General features: G+C 41.8%; 1 protein-coding gene across 6 annotated transcripts in view; it reads right to left on the reverse strand.

Moving 5' to 3' along the window:
* Positions 1-24,104, reverse strand: part of tanc2b (tetratricopeptide repeat, ankyrin repeat and coiled-coil containing 2b) — a 141,995-nt gene that overhangs the window by 79,628 nt on the left and 38,263 nt on the right. Inside the window, exon 1 of one of the 6 annotated variants that reach the window (XM_071463500.1) lies at positions 13,975-14,211. The exons of the other annotated variants lie outside the window; for them this stretch is intronic. The gene's annotated coding sequence lies outside the window, so the exon portion shown is untranslated. Of the gene's footprint in view, positions 1-13,974; positions 14,212-24,104 lie in introns of those variants that run through there. 6 annotated transcript variants of the gene reach the window in all.

Below are 24,104 nucleotides of genomic sequence, written 5' to 3' on the forward strand. Positions count from 1 at the left end.
GAGGACCTGTGGCTGACAGAGGACAGAGACATGTTTTCATTCCCAGCCGCAGAGACAAACAGTGGACATCAGTGTGGTTCCTTAACGAACATCTGTCAACCACTTGTGAGAGTACAGCCGAACAGGGCTCAGTATCCGATTCAAAGTCAGCACAGCCGATCTGCACTCTGTAACCGTGTCCTATTCAGCTGTAAAATCAAAAGCTTTACTCTCCCTGAAAGTAAAAGACCATCTCCTAAACCAAAGAAATAATGGTGCATTTAGTGTGTTGGCCGTTCTTTGTAGCTGTAATGCCACGGAGCTGTGTAAGGATGTCAAAGGAGCAAGCCAATTTCGCACTTGGACAAAGAGTCATTACGGGAAAAGTCAGCGTGACATCTGATAGTGATCCCACGGAGCATGGCGGAGGACTCCGCTTTCATTATCGTTCAGGCCGACTTTGATGAACCTGCCTCAGCTCACTGTGTTCAATGTGACCTCCGAAATGAGGCTTCTTTCCCCAGGTGCTGTCTGAGTGTGATTACTGTAAATTATGATCATTTGTGTGATCACCTTTGGAAAAAAAAGAAAACTGACAGGGAAGCCAAGTCATCACTAGTTACATAAAAGGGGTTTTGATATTTACCCTGGACATCCAGGAACTCTGAATAACTAATCTGGGGGGAAGTAAGTGGAACAAATTAAGAGTCAAAATGGGTTTGCTTCTGTTTCTATGACTTATCAGTCACGTCACACACAAACAGGATCGATACTGCCCCAAAAGTGCAATTGATTCCCGCCTTCCAGCTGAGGGACCCTCCAAACTAGCCAACAATAGGAAAAGGAAAAAAGAGAGATTACAACTGAGCCGTGTAACTGAGACACATCCCGGATATTAGGAGCCTGGAGAATTACATCCTTCAGCTCGATGACTTCACTCAGTGACAGCACAGTGATTCAGTGCGAGCCTCAGTTCCTTTCAGGCTTATTTCTTACCTTTGCTCACTGCCTCCACGGGGCCCTAATGTTGTTGTGTTGCCAACTTGTTGTCAGCCCCCACTTTCTCACCAGGAAGCAAAGTAGTAGCCTAATTAAACACCAGTTACTTTCCATGTCACAGCTAATTCCTCTCACCATTCATCAAACTAATACTCCAGGTTCGACGTAGGTACAGATTTTTCCTCCTGTTTTATCACAGTTTCTTTCTTGTAATGCATCACACCATGCACGGAAATCCCTTTTTGTACTTTAAATATCTTAAAAGCACAATAATAAATGTGCAAGTCTGGTGCAAGAAATGATTCATTTCTCAATAAGTGCACGCCATGCTTGCATTATGCTGCAGTCCTATTATACACTTCTTTCTCCAGCGAGCTAAATGTTAAACCGTCTCAACTATCTGATGTAGACACAGAAGGATCATGTGCGAGCTACATAAACATACTGACATTTATATTCAGCGCACGGTAACCCACACTCAAATAAAACAAATGTGCGCGCCATATATCACACGCCGTTGTCTTGCGTGACTAGATATAACCACGGGTAATCCACCAAAATAGACATTGATTTAAAGAGTGTTCAAAAAAAGAAAAGTTCAGAATTAGAAAAGGTAAATGCCAAGGAATGAATCAGTGCTAGGTGTTGATTCCGTCAGAGAATAACAGTCGGCGCTGCCAAACTGCAGCTGCTGATGTCGCTGGAGAAGAGGCTGGGATATTTACTGCTCGCGTGTCTTCGAGCGGGGCCCTGAACTTCAATTCAAGTGTGTTACAGGAAGTTTATCCCGAAAATTACAAAGCTGCAGACATTATTGTCCACATCACGACTCAGACGAATGAGTCTTGTTTTTTGTTTTGTTTTTTCTCTCAAATTTCTATTACTACTTCTGTTAAGCAATGGCCTCTGTGAATGATAAAAGTGACAATTGTTCAAGATGAGGCCTTCATACCACTAGTTTTGGTTGGCCAACAGTCTAAACCCAAAGATCTTCAATTTATAATGACACCAAACACAGAAAAGCTAAAAATTATAATGTAATATTCTAATATTATATTCTAATATTCTAGAGGTTGAAATCAATTATTGATAAATCACTTGATTATCAAACTTGTGTATTAAGTCTCTGCCAATCCATTAACTGTCTAATTAATTCATCAACTAACCCTTTTACCTTTATTTGAGTCTTAAGATATCTTAAGAGTCTTAAGATATTTGGTCAGTAGACAGCACCAATATCACCACAGCATTCGAGCTGTCAATCAACTAATCGATCAGTCGTTGAACCCTCTGAGCACAGGGATGCTTAAGTGTGAGGTCGGATGTTTGAGTTTGAGTCTCAGATGAAAACTCTGCTCCGCTGGTTTGACGTCCATTTAAACTGGATTTAATCAGGTTCACAACAAAGTGGAGCGTCTTAATGAATCACGACACCACGGTGCGCTGCACCGAGCCGCGCGAGAGTGCAGGCATCTGCTCAGATGTAAAGTTGGCAGACGTCTTCATTAGCATCAGCCTCGGTGTAAGCTAACACAAAAATTCATGCACAGGATGATAAACACATGCACGTCTTCTGAGGGAGAGCTCGTCGAGTGCTGTCTCTCCCCCGCTGCACTGAGCCAGCCCTGGTCTACCACAGGAAGTGGAAGGTTCTGACATCCTGCCAATGTAAAACAATAGGGAACCACAACACACACACACACACAGATACTGTATATACATACGCACAGCATTACACAACAAGATCAGGGATGCTATGCTCAGATGAGACTAAATATTCTTTGCAGGGGACACTGGGAGGTGCTGCAGTAAATCTCACTCCCCTCAGCAATTATAAAGACACATTATGTAGTTATTTCAAATTCAACTATGAAGTTCATTAAAAGTAGATCTGGTGGTGAGTCCACCTCTGGTTTGGAATCAGCTCTTCAGACTTTTATTTCGCTCAATCAAAGATGAAAGAGGGAAGTTGTGATGGAAACACAGCAGGACTGCAAAAATCATAGAAAACACAAATATACCAGCAGCAGCCAGGTACTGTGGTACTTTATTATTGCATCTCCTGGAAGGTATTTTTCTACATTAAATCCAGTAATGATTGTATAATACTTAAAGTTTGAATCAGGAAGAGAACATTGACCATCATGACACACAAAATCACTCACTATAGTCCAATATATAATGATATAGTGATATTCTGTAGCGCTGTCCGAATGTATTGTGAAAATTATTACAACATATATAGTGGACTCAAAGTATCCCATAATGCATTGTGAAAAGTAGTGTACAACTGATGGTTACTACTTACAGGGAGCAGTGAATGAGTGAGTGAGTTCGGACACAAGCTTTGGTTCAAAGCTAATTCCTGATTGGAGCACATAAATACACGACATCACCTTTTCCCGACGCACATGAAAGCAGCGGGAAGAGCGCAGACAAAACGAAAACCTACAGAAGTCTCATGTGACAGAACCTTGACAAATATAAATGTGTGTTCATTAATAACATAATTACTTAGTTAAAAAGCTGTTTGAGATCATGGGTTTTGTCGCTTGCTGGAATAAAAACATCACATCTGCAACAGTTACTCAATTTATGAATTAGTCAATCGTCGGACAATTAAACAGCAACTATTTTGACTGTTGTTTAAGCATCTGACAGCTGTAAACACGGTTCAGGCCATGCTGCTCAATGTTTCAACCTTGTATTGGTTTTAAAGCAACACCACAGGAGGGTTGAGGCTGAGGCTGAGGCTGAGGCTGAGGCGCGCTGGCTGTTTGTCACTGGCTGTATTACCTGCAGTGACAGGCCAAAAGACAACCCTGTCAACTCTTAAGCAATCTTAGATTGAGTGAGGACGAGCTGCACCAGCTCTGAGGGCTCCCAGTAGAGGAGAAGACACTGTTATGGACCTTTGTAGTTGTGAGTCTGTGGGGAGAGCATAATGCAGGCGTGCTAGCTAAGTAGTGGGAAGGAGACTGGGGGTGGGAGAAGGTGGGGGGGAGCCGGCAGTTTCACAAGCTGTTAACTGCGTTTAGGACAATGCCTATATCAGCTTTGATTTAATGTGTGTATCCTACTCCTTTACAAGCAAGAAGGATGAAAAAAAACAACCCCAGCCAGCCAGCAAGCAAAAAATGGAGTACTGTGTGGGTAGTAGACACTTCTGAATGTTTCTAATGCCTACTGCCTGCTGAAGAGTACAATAATGCAGCAAAAACTGAATTTAAAAACACACTGCCTACACAATCTCAATCCTGGATGCACACACAGGATTTGAACACACCGACCTGTCACCAGCACGGGACATGCATTTAGTGTCATCTGCCAAAATTTTGATTCAGGAGCTCACCCTCAAAGTGGAACTTGTTGTATTGAAAAGGCCCAATAGTGGAGCACCTTTCCCCATGAACACGGGACAAAATAACAAAATTTCATGTTACACCTGCAAAAACAGCCAATACACACAACCATATGTTTTAGTTTATACAGTTTGGCTTATTTGCATATATCATCAATATAAATCCAAGATGAACCGGCAAATGCTTTACCTCTAATTCAGACAAAATACCTCTTTTACGTTGTTGTATCTGTGGCTCATTTGCTGTTGCATATTGGTTTTCCCGCCAAAAGCAAACTGTAAATCAATGATCTCTTCCAATTTACCAATAACAGCTCGTGCAATAAAGGAGGAAGTAAGTTGGGAACGCTACACTGACATATTATCAACTTTTAAGTGAGTGAACCGAAGTGAGTTGGCAAACAGTTCTTCTGTACACATCCAGCAGTTAGAAAGCAACGTTATCATTCATGTATCATCGTGATGAATCCAAGTCCAATATTCCCTCTCTTTCAGCTCTGTTTTTGGTCTCTACCAACTCCTGAGGGAAATCTCTGTCTCTCTAGCTGCTAAGTGCTCCACTATGTTCACCAGCTAGTCGCCAACTCTGATCATCTGCTGTTTGCCTCTGAGTGGGTAGTGTACAGTGGGCTTTTAGAGCGTCTTCGCTGAAAACAGGTGTCTGATGCAGCCCCAGAATGACGCAATAAGAGCGGTGGGAGTGATCCAAAGCGATTAAGTTGTGAACTGGACTAAACAATGAAGTTAAAAGTCAATATAAAGCTCCATAAAACCGAGGGAATCTACAGGTTCAGGTGATAGTTCATCGCTATGAGTGACCCCTTTCACATTTTCAGACTTTGTTATTATAAAAGTTATTGATTATTGCTGCTTTAAGTATTGCAAGTACAACTAATAATCCCATTATAGAACAAATCCTTATCCTTATAAAAATGTTTGTTTATATTATATACAGTATACATGTACCTGCCCCAAGCATGTTCTACTCCAACAAAAAAGAAAAAAAGACGTGTTCCCTTGGCTTAAAAATAACATTTTATCCCCTCCCACCCTCCAGAAAAGCCCAGAGCCTGTGACCCTGGCCACCGAGGTATATCTGGAGGACAGTGAACAGCACGGCGGTGGCGGTGGGCCAGAGAGGTGACGCATATGTGAGTGGCTGAGTGCGTCAGGCTCTGGCTGACAGCACCACGACTCAGCAGTGTCCTGGATGGATGGAGGTGTTATGATGGAGGAAGTAGGGAGGAAAAGAGAGCGTGAAAAAGAGAGAGAGAGAGAAAAATGAAAAAAAAAAAAGAAAGAAAGAAAAGAGTGATATGCCCCGACTCCTACGCTACCATCCGATGCTGAAAAAAGCTGTGTCGCAGCACTGAGTGGGTGGCCTTCGTTCAAAAAAAAAAAAACCTAGTGAATAAGAGTCTGGAAAACAAAGAGAGGCTGCATCAAGCATCTCCTACCTTCAGTCTGACACACCACTGGGGTTACATCACAGAGCAGTGAAGTGAAAAGCATGCAGCAAAAATAACCAAACGGAAATGGAAGTGTTATAAGGATTTTGCTGTGGCTGCCTTGAGACTCGCAGAGTAAGAGCATGAGCAGAGACATAAAAAGCTGGTAATGCTCCTGGTCTGCCTCCAGGCGTTCCGGTAAAGAATGACGCTTTTGTTTCTATCATTTTTAATCCCTGACAATGACATCCCACCTGTCCCATCTCCCTTCATATTTCCCCCTCTCTCCGCCGCTAATACCACAATGACAATCTCCCTCGTTTCCTTTTTAATTTAAACCTCTCTTCATTAACACGTTGAGTCAATCTGCCAATTATTGTTCCTGATTGAAGATTTAATCTATAAATGCCGGGAAATATTCAAAAGATTTGCAATTTCCCAGCGCCCGAGGTGATTTCTTCAGACTGCTCGATTTGTCAACAGTCGAAAAGAATTTAATTTACCATGAATATGAAAATGGTAAATGTTTGGCGTTTTTCTTTTTGAATGACGATCAATTCATTAGTATTCAGCTGCAAAACCCCTCCTCTAAACACTGATTATCCCATTGTTGTTTACAGCGTTTCTCCTAGGAGAAGCAGTGCTGTTGTATGCACACATAGGAGAATGAGGAGCTTTAAAGAACCTTAGACAACTAGTGTAGAAACTGTTATTTATCCCAAGATTTATTTTTTATGACTGTTTAAATTAGATAATGACAGAGCAGCTTTAATGGCATTCACGTATCTGTTTTACAAAGGCATCAGGACAGTACTCAGTATCTGCTAGCCATAGGTTCAGATACTGGAATCTGTATCATGACGGACAACAATGGTATCACAACAACAAGCTTAAAATCAGCTTTCAGCCAAAAAAACGTACAAAACTTGCTCCTGTTAGAAATGAGAAGCTGCATTTGTCTGTTAGTCTGAAATCAAGGAGCCATTGCTTTAAACCTGCCACCGTCATCAACGTAAACTGCACTGTGTTCATTTTCTGTAGACTGATTGATCAATTCCTTGATTAACAGTTTATAAGACCAGCTGAGCCATAAGCAAATGAGGAAGTAGACTGAAGTAAACATTTGACATGTGGGCAGCCTGCTGGACTGCACCTGCTGTCCAGGAATTGTGGGTTTCTGCTTTTCCCTTGTTTCAGTTTAATCTACGCGTCTCAGTCTGCAGCATCACCTCTAGTTCCCTCTGACCTCGGGCTGTCTACAGTGAGGCGAAGGGTGTGCGCGACTCCTGCTAAGGTTGCAGATGCTCCTCTCTGCACCGAAGAAGAGTGTTTAATGGGAAAAGGTTGGATTCCTGATGAATTCACACGGCGCCTGATTGTTCATTACGGTGGAAGATATTTTCTGCCTTTCAAATCGCTGCCTCGGTGAATGACAGTCAGAGCTATTACCATACAGCGGCTTAAAGACGCGTCCAGGTAAAACTGATCCTTTTTTCTGCTGCTTAGGGGCTCCTCTGTGCTGTGGGGATTTGTAAGCCTCACAACAAAACCAGAACTGTGGAAGGAGAAGTTTGTACCACACCCTAATCTCGCCTTCGCCAGCTCCTCTGGGGATGAATTAGCTCTTAGAAGATCAAGTGCATCAAGAACAATATTCAAGGGATTCAGAAATGTTTGCCTCATAATCATCAACTCTGCCGCACAAAACACTGAAGCAACCGTCGCATCTGTTCCGTTAGCAGCTCTGCAACCGTCACTTGTTGCAAAGTTATGCATTAGCTTGCCCTCTACAACGACGCCATCAGTAGCAATTGTTTTCCATGTTTACCTCTGCCTTTCACAAGGAAAATGAGACTTTAACAACTTGAGAAACATTTTTATGAAAATGAGGGATCTCAAAATTAGAACCCTGTTAAAATGCAAAGCTCAGCTCAGGTAATGAAATTCAGACAAACAATCCACAGGGGCGACTGTGGATTAGTGTATGATGCTACATTTAAAGTCTGAGTCCTCTCTCGCAGGTTTCTACATTACAATTTAACTTTCCGTGTACTTTTTGTGCAAGCTGTATGACTAATGTACATCATCCTGTTTGAGTGGCCATTTGGAGATATTCATTTTGAAGAGCGATAACTCTGAAATGAGTCATGTTTTCATAGGACTCCACCTCATATAGGGATACAGGACCAGGCAGACAACAGACGCATGCACGCAATTCACAAATGATTATTTTTCATCTATTTCGATAATGATTTAATGCTTGGTGCCGGTTTATACGGGCCACAGTCACAGAGTGCAACCTCTCCTTTTGGAGCACCAGCTGAACACCAAACAAACAGCAGATAAAAAAGCCCAGCACACGCTGTCTCCAAAACAGCCACGAGCACATAAACACCGCCGTTAAGAGGGTGTTTGATGCTGGATAGAAAAAAAAAAGGCCAGCGGCAGACGGGCAGAGTGTCATTTTGTTTTTCTCCTCATTCCAGTCAGAGTGCAAAGCTTTCAACCTGGAAGGGGGTAACAATTAGTGAGAGAAGGAAGAAAGAGAGGAAGACTGGGGAGAAACAAAAGGAGAGGTGGCCATAGTAACAGACGAAGCAATGGAGGACGGAGAGAGGTGAAACAGAGGGATGGCAGAGGCTGTCCTTGCTGCTGTGCCCTCTCTCATCGCGCTCTGTTATTCTTATCCTTTGCTTGTCCACAGCAATGCAATAATTCACTCTGTTCTTGGTGTCATTGTGACGATAAGGGGGTTGGGGGCAAGGGGGGGGGGGGGGGGGGACTAGACAGTAGATCCGGAGAATACACACACCATCTCAACTGCAATGGAGATGGGCCTACACCTCCAAACAAGCAGGCCTGAATAATGAAATAGGCATTAAATATAAAAGAGACCGGGGGATTGTAGAGCCTGCAGTGCCACAGCAGACACCGACACTTACACATGGCGAAGAGAAAGTAGGCTGCTGTATGTGGCTGGATGTCTTTTATCATTTCTATGACAGCTACACCCTATATTACAGTATGTGTGATATGTGGATATATTTAGAAGTGTGAAATGAAAGTACGCAAATGCCCTCACCTGAACTGCTGCTGCTATCATCATATTTAGTGCTGTTCTATCAAACTAAACACCTAGAGTTTTATAACTGACCCAACTAAAACTGAATATTGTATAGAATTTAAATTACTGTGAAATCAGCTCAGGTTCAGAAACAAACTACGGAGGAAAAGCACTTTTAATATTCAACACAAGTGATGCTGCTGAGTATAGAAAACTCACAAATGGATGAAAAAAAACAAGGTCACAAATTCCAGGATATGGGTCAGAGTGTGTGTGCGTGTGTGTGTGTGTGTGTGTGTGTGTGTGTGTGTGTGTGTGTGACAGACGAGTATTGTTTTTGGCAGGTCCACCATGCTGGTCTAACATCAATTTTTCATGTGTTGCTTTCAGCTGAGTACTTAATTCTGTTTGGGTGTAGATCTTATTGATTATTTTTATCATCAGTTAATTATTTTGTCAATCAGCTGTTTAATTGTTGGTCAACAAAATGTTAAAAATATCGTGAAAAACGCTCACAACAGTTTCCTACAAACCAAGAGGAAGTTAAAGAACCGGTTTAGTCCACAAACACTCCACAACCCAAAGATATTTAACTTACCAACATAAAACAGACAAATGCTCGTGTTTAAGAACCTGGGATGTTAACTGATTATCAAAACAGCTGCTGATTAAGTTTCTGTTCACTGACTGATTAACTGACTGTTTCATCTCTAAGTTGATGGCGAGCTGTATACAGTCGAGTCGAGTCTGTGCAGCAGGTTATTATGACCCACAGTTACGTTATGTTGTTAGGCGACACACATATAGAGCCAAAATAAACTAAAATTAGCAAGGAGTCTGGTCTTCTTTGACGTTACTTTTTAAAAAAGAGAATACAGTCAGTTTTATCAATGACAAACAAAATAAAAATGTGGACAGGGAAAAAGTCTAGAGCTCACAGGGCAGGTTTAGCTGGAGAGTTAAGGGTTATGGCTACAACTGATGATTATTTCCACTATTATTTAATCTGTCATTTCTTTTTTTGATAATCAATTACTAATATGAAAAATGCAACATCACAGCTTCCCAAACCCAAAGGTTATGTCCTCAAATTGTTTGTTTTGTCTGACCCACTGTCCAAAATAAAAAGATATTCCATTTAAAATGATTTAATAACAGAGAAAAACACCAAATCCAGACATTTGAGAAGCTGGAACCATTAGATGTTTGACATTTTTCTTTAATAAATGACTTAAGCAATTACTCAATCATCAAAAATCAATTTCAAGCAGCCAATCACTTAATCAACTAATTGTTTTAGCCTATATGCACCTGTCATATGTGCACTTGAATATGTTTGGCACCGTCACCCGACCTGTCAAAGCAGATACATTTATCCGGGGGCCTGATAAATCCTGTCCTCCCAGTGAATGTCAGCAGGAGTTACAGCCACTGAGAGAGGAAAACATGGCTGCCAGAAAGAGGAGGAGGGGGCCAGACATTCAGACAGACAAGTATAGACATAGACAGACCGTAGGTTTGAATTCAGAGATGGCACGATAACTGCCATCAATCTGAGACAGTCGGGGAGACGCATTTGGACACACACACACACACACACACACACACACACACACACACACACACACACACACACACACACACACACACATTAGCGTGGGTTTAGTCCACGCCTTGCTGTTGTGGTCCTTAGCAAATTGCAGATCTTGTGAAGTGAACCAGTGCCGCCGCTCACTTATGCAACGCTGTGTTTTTTGCTGCCTTTATCGTGCAGCGCGAAACAACACAATATCCCTCAGAACGCTCAGCTAGCAAGGGCACTTCCTGCTATTCAAAGCCACACAGCGTTGAGCAGCAATAATGAGCCCATCCACATCAAGAGGCACAATGAAAGCCCAGTTTCCCGACTGGCAAGAACAACAGGAAGCCACTGCAGAAGGGGGGCAGATAAGTCCTGCATGGCATCAAAAATTTAAATGGGGCACCACCATGTTATTTCATATTTCTCACGGCCAAATGCACAATCCAGCAGGCTGTTTTGTTTATAGAGGATTTGGAGTCTATATATGTGCATGTCAGTGTGTGGTACGCCAGGGAGAAAAAAGACTGTGGAGCAAAAACAGTGATGGAACAAAACAGGACAGTGGAGTGGATCGATGTGTATGAGGGAAAAAGAAATAAGATACAAAAACAAACGAAAGTGAGGACAAGGGATGGCAAATGGTTAGCACCTGTAATAATGAGAATAAATGGATGATGAATGGGTGGGATGAGTGGGACTTGACAAAAAAAAAGGAAGATGAGGGGGAGTAAGAAAATAACCACTCCAGAAGGAATGAGAAGAAAAGAGGATGGATGTAAAAAGAAGCTGTGATGAAAATGTTAGAGTGTATGGATTGATTAAAAGGGATGAAGGAGGAGGAAAAGAAGCAGCAGTGATGAATGGAGAAGACAAAGACGGAGAGGGAAATTACTTTGAGGTGGGCGCACCTTCAAGGAGCAAGGTGGACAAGTTTGGTTATGAGATGATGTGGATGAATGGAGACAGAAGGACTTGTAAAAAAAGAAAGAGAGAAAAAAAAGAGAGGAGGATGTGAGGAAGAGAGGGGACAGAGTGGTGAAGACTCATTAGCCTACGCAGGGCTGGTACATTAAGCCTTCCCCGCTCTACCGTTTTATCTCCCTCTCTTCTCGCTCCTTTTGTTCTCCAGAAATATCTGAGTAGGTGGGAGAGAGAGTAACAGAGTGTGCGAGGAAGAAGGAACAGTTACAGTAAGTGAAGTGATGACAGAGTGAGGGGGAGAGAGAGAGAAGGCACAAGAGTGACAGAGGAAGGAGATGACGAGTGAGCCGGCCCGATATCTTTAGAAATCTTCAGATGCAATGCCAATGGTGCCAATACCTGAACACTTATCTTTTTTTTTATCCTTACTTTGCTGAGTATGAACCTGCTTTTATACCCGAACATCAGTGTTCAATATTCTCCTAATAAAAACAACAGGAGTACCTAAATCAGCACAAATTAAACGATACCTCCAGAGCGTTTTATAGTGACGTCGCTCTGCCATTGCTAATGTCAGAAGAAATTATTATTATTGTGAACTATTTGGTTCATTAAGATCCAGAGAAATAAACAGTGGCCCTGACTCTCACAGCAAAGGCCACAGCAAAACTGTTTAAAGGTACAGTAGCCAAAGTTATTTATGGAAGAAAATGAAGGTAAACACTAAAATGATTATTAATTATAAGATGATCAACAGAAAACTGTTTGGATATTGGATTTAAAACATTTTTCAAGCAAAAATGCTAAATAATTAGGTAGATTAGGAGATTTTTGTTTGTCTCATTTGATAGTAAACTGAATATCTTTAGTTTCTGGATTGTTCACTGGTCACTCAAGCAACAAATTGAGACAATAATCATCAGATTAACCAACAGTTAAACTAACCTGTAGCTGCAGGCCAATCGTAAACCAGTTTAACCAATTTGCAATTCCAACTTTCACCAAACATACCTGTCACTTTCAGTTTTACCTTTAAATAAAGTAATTTAGATCATCTGGATGAACATTTGTCTTGTTCACAACTTGTCTGATTGTCTGACTGCTCGTGTGTAAGATTCAGGTTGTGATAAAACAGAAATGTCCTTTATAAAATTCTGATTAAGATTCTGATTTAAGTGAACAATATGACAAATCTAATCATGCTTCCAGTATTTGATGGTTCTCTTCTACAGAGACATTTTTGGTCTGTACAAAAAAAGATCTATGGAGGTTTGATACCCAGCTCTGGAGAGGGGTAGATGGAGTTGAGGGGGGGCAGAAAGATGGAGAGGTTCCGAAAGAGAGGTGATATAAATTTGAGGAAATATCAGATTCAGAAAGCAAGACTATAATAATGTGACAAAGCATTTGATACTGACTTTTGAAACCTGATGCAAAAATATTAACATTTAATAAGCAGTTTTATTAATGAGACGATAAGAAAAGAGCACAGGGTGAAGAGAAAATGCTGTGGAGCACTTGAGATTGCTTTTTAATGGATGAGCAGAAAGACTGAGGTTAAACTGGTTATTGTTTGAATTTCTGGATATTATTTCTACCTGAGTTTCAGCACGGAAACCTTAACAAGACTTTTCTGAGTTGTGTTTTTCTACAAAACCTTTCAACAAAAGGAGCCAAAGTTCTTACATTTTAAATCCTAACAGGAGATCTTAAACAAAAATAAATATTGTCTAAAACTGTCCTGATTCTGATTTAAGTGAACAATATTACAAATCTAATCATGCTTCCAGTATTTGATGGTTCTCTTCTACAGAGACATTTTTGGTCTGTACAAAAAAAGATCTATGGAGGTTTGATACCCAGCTCTGGAGAGGGGTAGATGGAGTTGAGGGGGGGCAGAAAGATGGAGAGGTTCAGACAGAGAGGTGATATAAATTTGAGGAAACCAATCACCTAGAGCAAGCAGAGAGACTTGGTGTTATTAATAAACTTGAGGACATAAAGAGCGACAGATATTACATGAAGAACAGAGTGAATCACCATCAAGACACACTTGATCTTTCATTTCTGTCGCTCACACAATTTTCTCTTCTAATGGCCATCTGTCAGACACCACGGCCCCTCCAGTTTTCTCACTTTAGATTTATTTTCAGTAACACACACACACACACAGTGTCCAAGGTGTGGTACGATGCCGGCAGGACAGTGATTGCTGAGAAAGCCCGCTACCTGGGTCAAGGTGACACCAAGCAGAGTAGCCACAACAGAACAAACAAATCAGTCAGAGGAAAGCTCTGACACATGCTGCTGACACCAGTCAAAAAACAGACACTCAACGCTGCTCTTAGATCACACACTTAAACCCTTCACCTTTCAGAGTGCACACCGAGACGCCCACACAGAGCCCTTCTGAAATCCAGAGCTGCTCAGACTTGCACCGTGAAACGACCGAAATCATGGCAAACAATTACCAGCTGAATCTTCATGAACAGGGGCTCTTTCCAAAGCCAGTTTCCACCACTCCCCATGTTCAGAATCCAGGGATCCCTGCATTTACATTTACATCCATCCATCCATCCATCCATCCATCCATTCTCCTGCCTCGATTCATCTGGCTCACCTTTGTCAGTCGAGCACCTCGTCTGCCCAGGCAATAAAAATCCTGCACCATAGTAAAGGAGATCCTAAACAAAAGGACGAGACTGTAGGGGCACGGAGAGGAGAAAAAACAACACGGGGGGAAAAAAAAGGCAGAGAGAAGAGGGCAGAAGATAGAGGGAGGGAAGAGAAGGGAAAAGAGGGAGAGAGAGAGAGAGAGAGAGAGAGAGAGAGAGAGAGAGAGAGAGAGAGAGAGAGGTAAAGAATGGCCCAGACAGGCAGAGAGCTCTCCACAATGTGAGCAGCAGGGAAGGGCGAGCGCCAGGTGTCAGTACGCATACACTCAGTGAGCTGCGCATGCACACACACACACACACACACACGCACACGCACACGCACACGCACACACACACACACACACACACACACACACACACACACACACACACACACACACACACACTCAGGCAGACAGGCAACTCTTTCTCGCTCTCATTCTCTCCCCCTCCTCCTCCACCTCCTCCTCCTCCTCCTCCTCCTCTGGCTCTCTGGCGGCAATAACTCCCTCATCCTCCTTCTCTCTCTCTCTCTCTTCTTTCAGCCATGGTAGAATTCCTTAACTCTTTCAAAGCCAATCATCTCTTTTACTTCCACTCGTGCTAAGGCTCAGCGATTGAATTTTTCTATAGCAAAAGCAGGATTTGAAAGAGGGCAATTTCCAAATCGCAGAAGCACAATTATTTTTGGCCACTTGAGGGCAGCGGACACAAACTGTAAACACAACACTGACATATTATCACCTTAGAGACTCGATATGGTGGATTTGCGAGCAAACTGTCGCCTCCAGCAGACATGGAGCAACATTAGCATTTCTGGCCACCCTCTCCTTTTAGCTCTGTTTTTGGTCTCTACCAACTCCTGAGGGAAAGAGCTGCTGCTGCAGCTGCTACATGCTCCACTTTGTTCACCAGCTAGTTGCTATATTTGTCTGTCTGCCACGAGTTAATTCCACGAGTTGAACCAAAGGAAAAGAAGAAACTGTTGCCTGGTTAATTTGCTCCCTGCAGACCATACACAGCGCAGTGTAGCAGGAAAAGCACAGGTGTTGCAATTAACTTTTAACGATGGAATACCAGGACCAAAACAAAGCTAGTTGTTGGAATTCAGCCATCTTTAATTTCACTATTTACACCTGTGATTTTCCTGCTACGACATGTTAAACTACCTCCCAGGAACTAAAACGATGGAAAAAGAGGGTTTGTCGAGAAAGAAACACAACTCCATAATCTTCATATCTGATGAAATAGAGAGTGGGCTGTGTTTTTTTTTTTGCCATTGAAATTTAACAAAGTGTTGCCTTCTCTAGATTAATGATCTAGGTGATTGCCTATTGTCAATTTCAGAAGCCACCTAGTGTGTAACTCGTTATTTGCTGAGGATAAACAAGCATCTACTGGACAGAGTTGTCAGAACCTCCAAATGACACTTTTAAGCAAATAAGCAAACCTCCAAAGCTAAATTTAAGACCTCCCACATAAGCAGCAAGGTTGCAGAGCAGTCAACTGCATCATTGTCAGACATGACTTAGCAGCCGTTTGCTATTATTACCAATTGTGAAGCTGATACCAGCCACTTTCACGTCGTGATTATACCTGAACATTAGTCAGTGATGTCACATATACCTCTAAATTAATATCAGTTTTTTTGTTTTTTAGAGAAGTTGACTTCTCTTTGACTAATGCAACTGATGTAAGTGGGTTATTCACTAATCATCAATTCTATCCATGTAGTGAAAAGTCAAATTTTTGATAATGTTTGGTATAATTGCATCTTCTTTTATTTTGTGTCGACACATTTTTACACATTTTCCTCAAATGGGTCGGGCCTAACTTCATTTCACCCTGAAAACAAGGAGAGTTGCATGAAATGTAATACATAAACATTTAGTAATTTTCTCACAACTGCATCATCAATGGCCAGATAATACAAGAGAGAAACGAAGGGAAGCAGGTTTATGCACCGCCACATATACAGTATGTATTCTCCTGAGTCCACATTCAATGCACCATGTGTCAAACTGCCTTTTTATTCTATTTTAGTCATAAAGAAGAGACTGCTTAAAGTCTACCTGGCTTCTACATAGACGAAGACTACATCGATATAGGCGACATCTTAAAAGATCCAATATCACAGAGAAATAATACACCGAGGAGCTCAGTGCCCATCGGGGGGTTACCGCTGAAACAAGTCTCTGTGAAGATCCATGTAATTGTCTTGTGTTGTGTGTTAGGATAAGCTTGCAAAGATCCTTACATTCAAAATCTCTATGTCTCTATCTGCTGTCCTGGGTTACAAACAGAGACAGAGTGCTCTTTAGGATTGGGACTGACTCGGTCTACCTCCTACCTCTACCTTTTTTTTGTCATTCTTTCTTGTTAATTGGTTGTAAAATTACTTCCAGGAACTTTAGGGCAAGTCCTGCATAACACACCAAGGTTATTATCACCACAGATGAAGGTCTATTTTTGTTCCAATTTGTTCCTCTTAGTGAGCAGGACATTTTTAAAGCTTGTTAAAAGATGAAATCTGGGAGAAAGTCAGGCCACAGGCCAAGGTTTCAGATGTCTTTTAAAATAACAATTTTCGACTTGGTAGAGGTATGTGGTTGTGCTTTCAGGCTTATTGATTTCCCAAATTAATTTTCACATCAAGATTAATTTTCAGGAGCTGAAATGTAATTTCCCTGAACAATTAGTTTAGTAAATGCAACACTGTCACCAAGGGCACAAGGTAACATTATATGAAGTATGAACAGACACCTGAGCAAACGCACAACTTGTGTGTGTGTTCACAGATAACAGAAGAACGGCAGGTACCACACCTGCCTGTATTACCTGATCTAAAGCCGATACTATTCCTCAATTAATTGATTAGTCAATGAACACAAAATTAATGCAACAATTCAACCGCATTCTGATTGGTGGGTCTGAAGACACGTTCTGATTGGTCAGTTTGTAGCCTTATTCTGGTTGGTTGATTCGTAGCTGTGTTCTGATTGGTCAGTTTGTGGATGTGTTCTGATTGGTCGGTTTGTTGAAGCATTCTGATAGGTCGGTTTGTAGCCTTATTCCAATAGGTTGATTTTGTCACCAAGTTCTGATTGGTTGGTTCTCAGTCTTATTCTGATTGGTTGATTTGTAGCCTCACCCCAATGGATTGATTTGTAGCCGTGTTCTGATTGGTCGATTGGTAGCCTGACTGTTGCTGGTGCAGAGGCAGAAAAATCTATGGTAGTAAACTGAACATCTTTGGGTTTCGGACAAGAATGGACACCGTGGAAATTTTAATCAACAAATACTGATCTTCCCAAACACCCTGATCCAATAAAGAAAACTGTTCACAGCAAGTTACAGAAACAATTCGGACCATCATTCAAAACGCAGCAAAGTCACCCATGAAAGGTCTCACCACCAGATCACATGTTCGAGGCCTATCACTTTTCCATGACCACAAAGCACTGTCTACATTATCTCTCTCAGCTGCCACTTAAAAAAGGACACCAGATCTAGGTCACAGTAAGACTGCTAACTGCTAAATATCAGTCACACTTCAGCCGTGGACACGTCCCTTCAGTCCAGCAGTGAACATAGAGCAGAGAGCTGACACTGATCCAGGGTAAAGATGCAACTAACGCTCTCACATTACAATACACCACCAAAGTCTACTTTTTGTACTTTTTTCTACCCAAACTTTCCGTAAGGAAATTAAAAAGAGGAAAAGGCCATAGAGGGACAGCAGGAAAGTGACTAGAGCAGGAGGGAAGGGAAGGGAAGTGGACACATGGAGATAGTGTGAACAGGAGTGAGAGTTCCCACTATTGACGTTGTGATCAGAGAGTGGAGGAGAGGTTAGACCAGTGTTTCTTTACCCACGCTTCATGCTGCCCACTCCCTACTGCCAGAACTGGAAAGCGCGGTTCCCTTTACAAAAGAGCTGCATGAGAGAGACACATGCAGCCACTGGTGTCCGTTTATATGTCGCTGTATTTCTACACAGAAAGTGAAATCACTCAGAACGTGTGAGAACAGCCGTCAAACCACCGCCAGCGTCAGCCTCAGTGGGACATTCAAAGACCCTGCTGAGGGCAGTCTTAGGGCTAACATGTGGCTGTGTTGATTTTAGACATGCATCAGGTCTTTAATCCAGATTTATGATGGCAATCAATCCAGAACTGTTGTATATGGAGGGCAGGCTGGTGGAAAAAACTCAGACATCTTTCACACATCAGAGTGTACTATAGCAAAAAGCCATTAGAGGATGTGCTTCACTGTGATTATTGTGACGATGGTGATACAAAAGGAACAATGTGCAGCTGAGCACCATTAGCAGCAGTGAGTGCCCGCTATTACAGCAAAGAACGCACTTGACAGTATTGTGTTTTCTATTCAACAGCTAGAAATGTCTTTAAAGCTCACCTTTAAAGTCGCACATGTACCTTATAAAGATGAGGAATCAATTAAAGGAACCAGCTAAATAAACAGCCCCTTTTCACTGCAGATATTTTGATTCATCATAGGGTGTTACTGAAAAGGTTAATGATGATGCTGCAGATCTATTAAAGTGTCACAGTTAAGTCGTGACAGTAGCAAGGTTTTTATCTGGAAGCAGCTTAAATTTTAATCATACTTCCAGAAAAAAGAAATGCAAAAGGAAATGCAAACTAATGCATGTTTCTACCCTCTACTGCTGCGTGAATCCTGGTGGTGCTAATTCTCTATTCGCAAACTAACGTAGCCGAAGAAGAGGATGCAACAAGATGAGATTATGAAAAGAGCGTCAGTCAAACTACAAATGGTGTGTTTCACATTTATGTTTGAGGAGGGCAACAGTCTCTTCAGTGAATGTTCAAGTCACACACTTTGTGTACATCACGATTTATCCACTAAGCCTGTTTCCATTGCACTTTGCCACATTTTGTTTATATCGACACACCAATTTTTCTACCTCAAGAGTAAACACTTACCTTTAAAGGCCTGTGAGCGGATACATGCAGGAGACGAGGGCTCACTTAAAGCTTTCATGAAATTTATATGAATCATATGAAATGATCTTCACAGTCATCGCACCCCAACTAATCTGAACTCCTATGGGAGAGTTTGAAATGATGTGTTCATCCCTCAAGGGACTTGAAATCAATAAATCATCTAATTGACTCAGAGCTACATTTGATTACATTTGCACTATCTTGACACACTTTGATACCAGAAAAGAAACTTGCCCCCCTGTTTCAGCTTTAACACACCCCCTTTACATATTAAAAATATGTTCAAATCAGACACTTTTCACCCACATTTTCAGTCTTGCTTCTCAGTACTAATCAGCATGCAGTGTAGCATTTCAGCCACACCACCCAGAGTTCACTTCTTTTATTATTTGTGTTGATAAAGGTGAATATGTACTGTACTACAAGAGCTGCAGTATGTGTAGAAGACTGAATTGCTTGATTTTCTGTGGAAAGACTTCAGCAGATTCCAGTTGCTCTTTAGTATCATGACATTGATTTCACCCACGTCATCCTGCCCTAAGCGCGACTCTCAGAGACGATTGCTGAAGAGGTTTCAGGCCTCACATTCTTAAGCCTGAAGGACTTTGAGGAGGTCACTCGGAAGGGGGAACACGGGTGGCCTTGACAAGGGTGGTATGTGCATCAAGTGGCATAACGATGGGCCCATAAGTGCCTCCCACACTCCACGAGATGGGAGAGTGCCGCCGCTGACACTTTGGACGCATCGTCTCTCAGCCCACAGCCCTCTTGAAGGGTCGTCTGAAATGTCTTTGACCTTTAGCACACTTTTCGTTTTGCCACAGCTTTGTTACCATGGTTACCCAGCGACGAGGCCACAGGTGCCTGCTGATGATGTTGGCAGCTTCAGGGGAGCCGTGTCGCCCACCTGATTGACACTGGTAATGCTGGCTCTGACCCCCGGCGGGGAGTAACTTCTCCTGCTCTTTGTTGTTCTGGGAGAAGGCTGATGAGGCCATGGGCAAGGAAGTGATGAGGTCTTCCTACAGAGGGCCCTTCAAGTCGCCACTCTTTTGCAGGCCAACTGCACACCGAGTTTTCTAACAGACTTTATAAATGATAATGAGCTTTCTAGAGAGAAGAGAAAATTACACAAGCCCATCCTCAGGGGGAAGAGACAAACTCAAGAGCCGAAAACAAGCACTTTCTGACAGTTTCGTAAACACTTTATCTCCTGAGCTCTGATGAGGAAAACAGATGAAACTTGTGCATATATCTACATAAGAAGGCATCCCACCCACAGTTGGAGAGACTCTTGATTCAGCAACTTTACCCTGGCAGACAGAGCACGAATCAGTCACCACGGCTCAGAAATAAATGTCAAAAGCTGAAGGAAGAAATGACACATCGCAGCGAAGCTCGAGGAGACATCACGCTGTTGTCCTTAGTAACCAAAGGTCAAAGCTCCTCTCAACAGCTGCGCGCCATATTGATTCACAGATTCATTGTCTGCATTGCCGGCTACAATCTGTGTTTACTCAGCATCTTGATGTTCACGTTTAAAGGGAATTGAGACATATGGAGGTTACTGAGGCACGGTGTGAGATAAAAAGGAGTTTACAGATGAACGTACGCTCTGCAGCAGCAAGAGAGCAGCAGAATGATACAACATAACTGCAACTGTTTATTCAACCGATTAATCAACATTTTTAAGCAAAGACTCCTAAAATTCTCCTGTTCATCTTTCCAGTGTGAGGATTTTGCTGATTTTCTGTTTATTTTCTGCAATTAATTGAATCTCTTCAGTTATCTGGACTCTTGCTCGTACAAAACAAATCATATGGAGGCTTTGGGAGGTTTGACCTGCATTTATCACAATTTTCTGGCATTTTTATACCAAACAATGAATCAGTAAATTTGAACAATAATGAGAAGATTAATGGATAATGAAAATAATCATCAGTTGTAGCCCACAGTAGAGAGAGCATCCATCAGTTCCCAAAATGATCTATATGTATTCTTTGGGTGTAGAAACAGAGTAACTTGAACACTTTATAGTCTGGAGTGAATGAAGGGCTAAATATGATATCCCTCTGCAGGAGTACAGTGTTCCTGCATGTTAACAGGACCTGATCCCCTGAAATCCCTCCATTCATTTTTTTTCCCTCCTGGGTTCATTAATACAGGAAGGAAGGGGACATTCTGTGGAGCAGTAGGTGCCAATCTGTCGCACTGTGGAGATCAGCCAGAATCAGCGCATGCTAAGCTGCTGCTGCTCCTCCTGTGGCCTCTCACATCTATCTGATAATATTCCACCCAGTGGAATGATTCATTTCTATGCAGCCGATGCCGTCACTAATGTTCCCTTGATATTCCATAGATTTATTTGCATGTAAGTAGCAATATATATGTAAATTTGCAACATCTGCATATACGTTTTTCTTTCCCCCCATTGCATTTATTAGATTTTAAAGTGCACAGAGTACTTGGCAGATAAAAAGTAATCAGAAATACATAAGCAAACATAAAAATAAACTAAGTAATGGGTGCAAAGATGGTACGCAAATGATCACAGACTGGATTTGGATAGAACTGTTGATTTACATCAGAGTCAAGAGAGGGATTGCTCATGCATTAAGCCAACATCTCGTCAATGACCGTTTTTTCATAGACATCAGCAACCTAAACATTCCTTTGTGTGTCAGCTAAGAGTTTTCACGCATCATAGAAAACGTGGCAACTGTATATTTGAATTTAAATGAACTGAAACACAGTATATAGCTCAAGTCCATACCCTCCATCTATCAACAGTATTAAGCATACCAGGGGTTTGACAGAATACAATGTCGTAGTGCAGTAATTACAGGTTCATAATGAGTCTGCAGACGAATACTTAAGAACATAATGGCAGATAAAGTGGACCGCTTTTAGGCTCCTGTGTCATATTCTAAGCAGCAAGACGCCAAACTGTAGAATTATTCAAATCTAAGTAATAAAACATGTCACATTCACATTTGGTGCAATTTTTTAAAAAATGCCTAAATTCAGCTGTTTCCTCTCATTTCGATCAACCCTAACCATGAAGAGAATAACACACACACTATATTATATATATTAAGTGCATATTGATCCATACTACTGCTGATAAAATGCATTACTTTGTATAATATATATAACATAGTTAAAGACTTTCAATTTAGCTGCATGGAGTATCTAAGAGGTAAAACTTACTATTTGACATTACTAGAATTGCCCAGTGCAAGTGGGCTTATCTGCAGTTTAAGATTGACAATAATTGTGTTTACACTGCATTAGGCCTGGCTGTTGTGTCACTCCTCGTGCCTTGGAGCTCAAAGCATGTTTGCTGATCTGATGATCTCTAATTAGATTTCCCCACCACTGTGGAAAATGAGCCATCAATTAGAGTGCTGTGATTAGGGGGGGGGAGCGATTTGATTCCTGTCAAGCACCTGCTGCCTTCAGACTTGTCGAGTTACTGGAACGTTCCACATCTGACTGAAGGGAGGAACGTGGATGATCTCAGTACTGACATTTTTTTAAAAAAAGGATTTCTTTGCCTTTATTTGAAATATACATATATATAAATAAAGGGTGTGTTAAGTTAGTATATCTATTTATTTTTGAATGCTCTTAACTAACAGCCTGTATCATTCTCCTCTCCAGAAGAAGAACAGGTTGGCAAGAGCGTCTTCTCCAATCTACAGGGGCCAATTTGGATCAGTCAAGTGCAGAACCATCAATCTTACAAGTGTCTCAGCGCATCAGCGACACACTGCATACAAACAACTGTGAAAACTGTACCAATCACAGGACTGTGAGTGTAGATTTTAGCATCAATTCAATGAAGTGAAAAGTGACATGCAGCATCCACGCAGTCCTTGTATTATTGGGAACAAGATGTCTCTTTTCGTCCTGTTTCGCTACCATTTATGACATAATGAGGTCCAGGTACAGTCTGGACTATTAATGCTCCAGATCAGCTCATTTTCTCTTTTTTTTCTTTTTTTTTTTTGCAAACAGCAGCTGAAATAAATTAAACATAAGGTGCAGTGAAGTGGAGCATGACTTGCATTTCTATTTAATTTCCCCACGTGGGTCCATGTAGCGCTGACAATGCAGGATGACAACGTGTCATAGGGCAAAACAGTGAAGATGTTTATTAGTAGCCTGTTATATTAGCAATTATATCTTTAATATTAACACTCATGTCATAACAAAACACTTTCACTAGTTGGGATTTTTTTCCCCCTGTTTTCCAGTAGGCAAAAAAGACTAAATCTTGTTAATCCACATTCATTTCAACTCCTGGTGAATATGTGCACGTGTGGGTGAACTTCATCGTGCCTCGTCAAACTGCCACGCTCCAGCACATCTCTCAGTGCGTATTAGTCATGCAACAGCTCCCTGTCCAGACTCCCCAACCTTTCAACCCCGTTTCTCATTTCCCAATCAGCCGATGCCATAAACTGTAATTGCGGTGTCAGGCTGTTGACACTGTTTCAAGCCGAGACCCACTTCTCCACCCCTCCTGATGGGAACAAGAAGGAGACGGCGGTCAAAATTTTTCCCCATAACGCCACAAAATTGAAACAATTGCCTGACACACTCCTTCATTTTCAAGCTGGAAAGTCTAAGGCACGACGTAATATAGGAGACCATGAGGGGACATTTTCCTTCTTGTTCTTGTTTCAGCTTTCCAAGGCGAGTGTAGTTGTACATGAAACCGCCGCGGGCAACAGCAACAATGGGCCACTTTGTCAGAACGAAACGACACACGGAAGTCTGATCTGCGTCTCAACGAAGAGACGAAGAGCATATCTGATATCTAAACACTGCTGCTGCAGTAACTCCAAGACATTTGTCCTTTCTGTTTAAACAGCCTGAATCTCAGGGTGTGAGATTACACGCTCTCTCAAGTGAACATTCACATCAGAGCTTGAATGGCGGCTGATTAATCACCGAGTAGCTGGACTGAGAAGAATGGCAGCAACTTACATTCTGACTCAACTATTAATGATAGTGTCTGAGGACGAAATAGGCTACAACAGTGTAGTTTCCCCACAAGATAACACCCTATTCCCGTGACAGAGATTTGTACATGTCTGCAT

This window comes from Trachinotus anak, unplaced genomic scaffold (genome assembly GCF_046630095.1).
Source record: "Trachinotus anak isolate AG129_WGS33_773 ecotype Australia unplaced genomic scaffold, CSIRO_AGI_Tana_v1 ptg000025l, whole genome shotgun sequence".
Taxonomy (NCBI): domain Eukaryota; kingdom Metazoa; phylum Chordata; class Actinopteri; order Carangiformes; family Carangidae; genus Trachinotus; species Trachinotus anak.